Below are 6,741 nucleotides of genomic sequence, written 5' to 3' on the forward strand. Positions count from 1 at the left end.
CCAACTCAAGACAAATGGATTTTCATCTCCTGTGTGCAATGCTGTTGCCCTGTAGAAACCGCTCCAGATATTGCTAGTTGTCGGGCTAAATGCAGTTCAGTAGGGATTATTTCTCGTAATTCTATTCCTTTCCAGCCTTTTGTACTTTTTTCCCAGATTCCTCTGGAGAATACCTGAAGAGTCTGTGCAATTTGTCAGAGAATATGCAACATTTATCAGGTTATTTGGAGCACTCTGTCACTGCAGTCGTCACCGGATATTTATTCAAATCAAATGCAAATATAGTCTGTGCCGCGTTGGAAGCGGACATTGTTTCGGAATTTTTTAACAAATTCACCTTGGTCTTCAGGCTCCTCCTGGGGGCCTGCTTCTACAATCTGTAAAAAAAAAAAAAGTATAATCTTGCTCTCCTGATACAGAGCAATACATATTCAACTGTAAGATTTTTCATGTGTGAATGAAAAATGACAATGCCTTTTTTATGTAAGAGCCTCTTATTTTTAAACCAAAATGTGATGTGTATTTCCTACGAGACCCTATCAATAAAGAACAAATGGATACATTGTTGTATTGAAATTGAATTGAATTCAATCATTGTTTTTAAAGCCTTTAAAATGTTATGGTGTCATTCATGGGAAAGCGCAGTGAATGGGTTGGATTAAAGGCTCAAGCTCTTCTATGAATCAGTGGGATTTGACTATGTTTAATCACTATTGAAAGTCTTTTAAGGCTGATGTCATCATTCAGCGAAATGTCATACTGACAGCAACCTATTTGATGTGTCTGCCAATAATGCTGTTGTACAAAAGAAAACTGTCACGTAGAGAGCAAGAGAAAGACGGGAAAAGAGAAAGTGATTCTCATTTTGTGTATTGTGACAGTGTCCCCAAAGAATTACAGCTATCTTATCAATGGTGGAGGCTCTCGCACGATAACTCACGGCTCATTTGTCTCTTTTTTCTTCCATCCTCCTTGTGGTGTCTCTGAGGTGACCACAGCTACACCTCTCAAAATGATATTCTAGGAGCTGTGATAAATAAACAGCGTCCCCAGTTTAAAGAAAGCCCAGATAATCTGATGCCCTGCACCTCAGGAATTGGCAGCTGCGGATATGACGGCGAGCGTCGTCACTCCCTGCCGCACAACAGCATCGGGTGGATTTAAAGTGTTGATAAAAGCAATTTTAATAGCCTGCTTCCAAATTCTCTACCATGGGGCCCAGCGTTTTTTGTATGTGTATAAGCTCTCAATGCTTTCCAGTCGCTTTATCTGTCCACCAGGAAACGTAAACAAACTCGCCTCGGAGATAAGCAGTGATTCAAAGCTGTCTCTGCGGTGCATCGTGGCCCGACATCTTTGATTGCGGACCTGCCGTATCATCAACGCAGGATTCAGAACTTAAATGTTCAGGCACCGTGATGGTGAAGATATAAAAGCTGAACAGTTTGTACAACAACAATGGCGCCTCAAAATAACTCTCCTTGTGCTTTTCCACTGAAATGCTTACAATTTCTGTAGCTCAGGTCCATTCCTCGGTCTCCCACGTGTAAACTGAACACCATTGAAATAGTCTAAGCTTTGTATTGGAAGTACTTGGCTTCATCATATTACTTGAAGGGCACTTCAGTTAATCATACTCATCATGCAAGCTGCAATAAGAGTTTATCTGGAATGGTTGAGACACAGCATAATTAATTATAATTCCAGTTACATTGTTTCAGCAATAATGCATTGAGATCCAGGTCCACAGATATAGCAGTCAGGGCTGTTTTGCATATAATGAATTATGCAAATCACAAACTATGTGTGTTTGTCTTGCGAACAACAAGACGGGAGCAGAGTCCCTCAGTATCATTACAGCAGGATCTCTAATCTGGAGCATCAGCTTCCCTATTGACAGATTTAAGGGATTGGGGTCATTGTGTAGGAGGATTAGTGTGCATTAGTGGACCCTCTCCATGACACAATCCTGATAATGTAGGCCAAAAGAGACAAGGTCGCTTTTTTTCCACAGGGCTGCTTTCACACACGTTGCACACAAATGATCAAAGATGGGGGCAGGTGTTTGTGGGAAGGTGTAGCTGCAAATGGAAAAACTCACCTGTGAAAATGTACTGTAGCTGAGATGCTGTACACATCTATTATGTGGTCCGCTTAAAGGGGCAATGTGTAATTCTTGGCCACATGTTCCAAAGAAATAGGGGTCAGCCTTTCACCTCTACTTCTGGGGCCAGACGATCTAAATTTACAGTTACAACCATAAAAAAAAGCCAGCTACTAACAAACAGCGGGGCAAAAATACGTACATTTTGCCTTTGGGGAAGATCTACATCTTTGTCCTCTCATGAGGGCAGACTGGACGTTGCAGTGACTCACTGTTTCCTCTCAAGGGACACGACGGGCCGGGGCTAGCTGGTTAGCATGCTCATTTTCAGTCGATGTGTCCGCAACATAATACATGTCTCAATACATTACGGCAACAAAGACAGATGGAAGAAGACGGGCACACACAGAAGTCAGTCCGAAGATGAATTGGGAGATGACAGAGGTAGAACTCTCATATCACAGGTGGAGGGGAACTCAGGCTGGCAGCTCATTAAGACAAAGTAGCTCTTGCCTCCCCGCTGCGCTTGTCGCTGTCATTGCTTGTCAGCACAGTGTCATTGCTCAGTGTGCATGGGAAGATAATGTCACCAACATTACAAAGAAAGAGGACAAAAAGCAGAGGAGAGGTTCTTTGCGTTAATGAGACAGATTGAAGAACACAGCGTTGTAGGAGCAGGAGAGGGAACAGCCTTAACTGACAAAAGAGGAATCTCAGATGAAGCACAGTGCTGGCAACAGGTAAATGAGCGTGGTCACAGTTATGTTTTTTAGTTCATTTATTTGAGTGAGGAGACAATATACAACACATTTTAGGTGTGCAAGTATAATTAATCTGCAAAATGGGAGGAGAGGATGAGGGTGGGAGGAAAAGAGAGAGCTCACGAGACAGACTGGGACACAGAACGACAGGCATGAGTGCATGCTCCTAAGAAAGAGATTTTCCTGCTCGGTGCAGGACTTGTACAGAAAACAATGCTTTCTTTGGTACGTATTGAGCTAATGCACTTTGTGATTCCCTACAGATGTCGAGTCAGATCCCTTGTCGGGTTTTTGCCAATATTAGCCTTAGGGGGACTAAAGATTTCATGGCAATCCATCATAGTTATCGAGGTACTTTTTTTCTGGACCAACACGGTGGACTGACCGCCAACATATACCACTAAAAAGATCACTAATATATATATATTACCAAACAAATATACACATCCTCAGCACAGAATGGTAAAAAAAAACATTTTACATGAATGAATTTGAATTATTGGTGAAAGAAAGGAGCCCTGTAACTGAAACAACAATGTCAAAGGCAATAAATGTCCATAAATGGAAAACATATGTGCAAGCCACATAGCTAGTTTACTCATAGATCACGGACATATGATAGAAAAGTGCAAAGTACTCTAAAAATAACATTGGTCAAAATGGTAGCGTACGTGTGCAGTTCTTTTCAACACCAGGCATTGTGGCACAAACAAGCTAAGTGCAAAAGAGAGATAAAAAGGTTTATAGAAAAGGGAGCCTCTGACAGCGTATGAATGGTTTATATTTTCAAAAGAAAGAGTTCGATGGGTTTGAGTCCAAACAAACACCAAACATGCCACAAGGCCAATTGGTGCGCAGGTTGGGCCTACATTAAATAACCAGAAAAAAAAATAGAAAAGAAACTTGCACAGTGACCTTCTGCTTATTTTGTATGGACACTCCTGTCTCTGTGGGTATAATTTGAAACAGGTTGATTGAGAAGAAATGAAAAAAGTTATATAATCATCATCTGTGTGCAAATCTCACATGCAGCAAAGTATAAGGAAATCTGAGTCTTAAAAAGGGAATATCAATTGCAAAAATAACAACAACAAAAAAGGATAAAATCTACCAGAAACCTGACCTTAGATTACACAGCTGTGACGGGCAGATTTAAATAGTCTGCGGGAACGAGGATTGTTGCATTTATACTAATCCTGCCTCCACAGCTGTCACAAGTCTTTCACACATCCCAGCAGAGTTGGTTTCTTTCACCTCAAGCACCTTGCTTCTGTAAACTGAATTATTTTTCTTAGGCCGTTAATGTATTGCTTACCACTAAACTCTGTTTGGAAAAGTGGTGAAGGACTTTTCTCATTAAAAAAAGACATTGGTTGATTGGCCCCTTTTTATGAGTCGCATGCTGCAAAGTTGTAACCAGTAATAATAGTGTTGGTACCTTCGAGAAAAATGAAATTATGTGACTGCATAGCAAGTCAGACGCACCGTGGCGACATTAAAGGTGTTTGTAATGGAATAGTTGTATTCGTCCCTGAGATAGCTGCAGGCTCCCGTTTGGCTTCGCAGTTACTTTTTCTGCCTCATTTTAGATCTGAAGAGCAGGGTGTGTGTGTGTGTGTGTGTGTGTGTGTGTGTGTGTGTGAGAAACATTCATACACTCATGCTCGCACACAGAGAGTGTGCCGGTGTCTGACTGGGTTTAGGATGGAGGTAAAGGAGACAGAGCTGGTCTTTCACGCGCAGCAAAAATAAGGAAAACACATGACAGAGAGCCACGTTCGATGCGGCAGAGTTTCTTGAAGCTCAGACAGATATTTGAAATATTTCTTCTTTTTAGCTGACAGACATTTTGAAGCAACCGTACATGTCAATGTTTCATCTACATTTGTTTTGGAAATGTGGTCTTGTCTTGTATACGGCAGACAGTTCTCTATATCCATTTAGACCATTATCCCCCCCCGCTCCATTCGTTTTTTGCCTCTCTGTCTCTCTCCCTTCGTCTCCTCGACTCGATTCCCCGCTTGCTTCACACTTTATACACATGCTGCATTCATCTTGCCTACAGCCCTTAAACAAAGACTGCCTGTCTTGCTATTTTTACTCGACTTCCCTCACACCTGCCACTCTCACTGTATTCTCTTGATATTTGTTTTCCCCCCTCAAGTTTTTTTGCTGACACTACGTTTTCCTCGGTCTCCGGGATATCTGTGTTGGACGAAAGGTGAAACTACAGGAACTACAGGATTTAGGATCCATTCCAATTGGAGTCTTTATGGGAACTACAATTGCAGTTGATTTTTTTGAATTGATTTTTTGCATAACTTGTTGAACATTTATTGAATACCCCTGCAGTAAAGGAAAGGCCTTCATCGAGGCCTTGATATTATTTATTCTCTGTATGGTCACTCCCGTGCTCCGTCACTTCCGGTCGTCTTCGTTGGGTAATACTCATATTTGGGCCCAGTCCCAATGTCCCCCCCTAAAGCCTCAAACCCTGAACCCTCAAGGACTTACTGACGTCACCAACTAAGTGGTTGAGTGTGAGAGTTGCATGAGTGAGAGAGATGCATGAGTTAAGATGACAGGCCGGGGGATGACAGCTAACTTCACCGGGGTAGGGACTTGCTGCTTTAACTAATATCTGCGAACATGTCTTGGCTCTGTTCCGTTGTTTGTGTTTGCTGTTGCTTCAGTGCTGGCTGGCATTGCTCTAAGTTACCATCTGTGCTTGTTTTGTGATGCTTTGTGCTTGCTGGCTGCTAATTTCTGCTCTTGTGCTGCTGTCAATCACTGCGGTCAACCCAGCAGAGACTTAAATATTAGTGCGCCTATATGCTGAAATTCACGGTAAACGCATTGATTTGAGAGGTTGCTGGAAAGATAATGAAATGAATAATATCTGACTGACTGATATGCACTGTATGTGTTCAGGACATTTCTGACCACATCCAAACAAAAATCAAAGATGTTAACTGTACCAATTAAGATATTTTATGAAGTACAAACTGTGAACTGAAATTGCACCTTCAAATTGTTAACTTCTGAAATGTTTAAAGGTGCTATGGAAATATTCTTGTCAATTTCCATACAATGACTGATGTAGCATTTCAAAATTAAAGCCCTTCAAATCTCATTCATGAGACAATTTGTCTAATTTCAGATTAGATTTCAGAGGAAATGGTGCACAGTTACAAAATCTCTTACGATGGTTGCCCATGTGTGTTGTGGTTTGTGTTGCATTTGTTTATGGCAGACTTCCCCCTTTGGTTGTTGCTTTTACTGTGCGTGTTGTTTGTATATTTGCTACAGGGATGTGAACATGACTGCAGTCCATTCACATAGCACATTAGTTTCCATGTAATAGCTTCATGTTGATCTCAACATGTTTATCAAATAGATAGATCATCACATTCACAGTGTCTTCACACACTTGATATAGTGAAGTACTATCCAGTACTCAAAACAATAGCTTTTGTTTGTCATGTTTAGATATAAACTGCTGATATCCTGTTCTGCTATACGTATGCTGTTTTCACCTGCTGCTCATTATACATATATTATACATATGTGCTGTTAATAAAGATCTGCTGCATAGCTGATGGGGTTCAGCCTGCTGCAGTGCCGGTGCGTTGCTGAGTTAAGATTTCTCCATGTCGGGTCGTTGAAAGTGTGCTCCCCTTGTGGTGTGAGGTGCTCAGCGGGTGACTTTGCACACAGTGGTCGGTCTCAAACACTGTGGTATGAAAGTTTGTAATGGGCTCTGTAACTCATGTGTTTGCTGTTGTCCTGAGCTTGTTGTGTGCTCGTGGATAGAGCCTCAGCCTAAATGCCAAATCACCCCTACACTTTTGTTTATTATACTGCGTTTCCACATAA

The sequence above is a fragment of the Anarhichas minor genome, unplaced genomic scaffold (assembly GCF_050575085.1).
Source record: "Anarhichas minor isolate MPS153535 unplaced genomic scaffold, ASM5057508v1 ptg000073l, whole genome shotgun sequence".
NCBI lineage: Eukaryota > Metazoa > Chordata > Actinopteri > Perciformes > Anarhichadidae > Anarhichas > Anarhichas minor.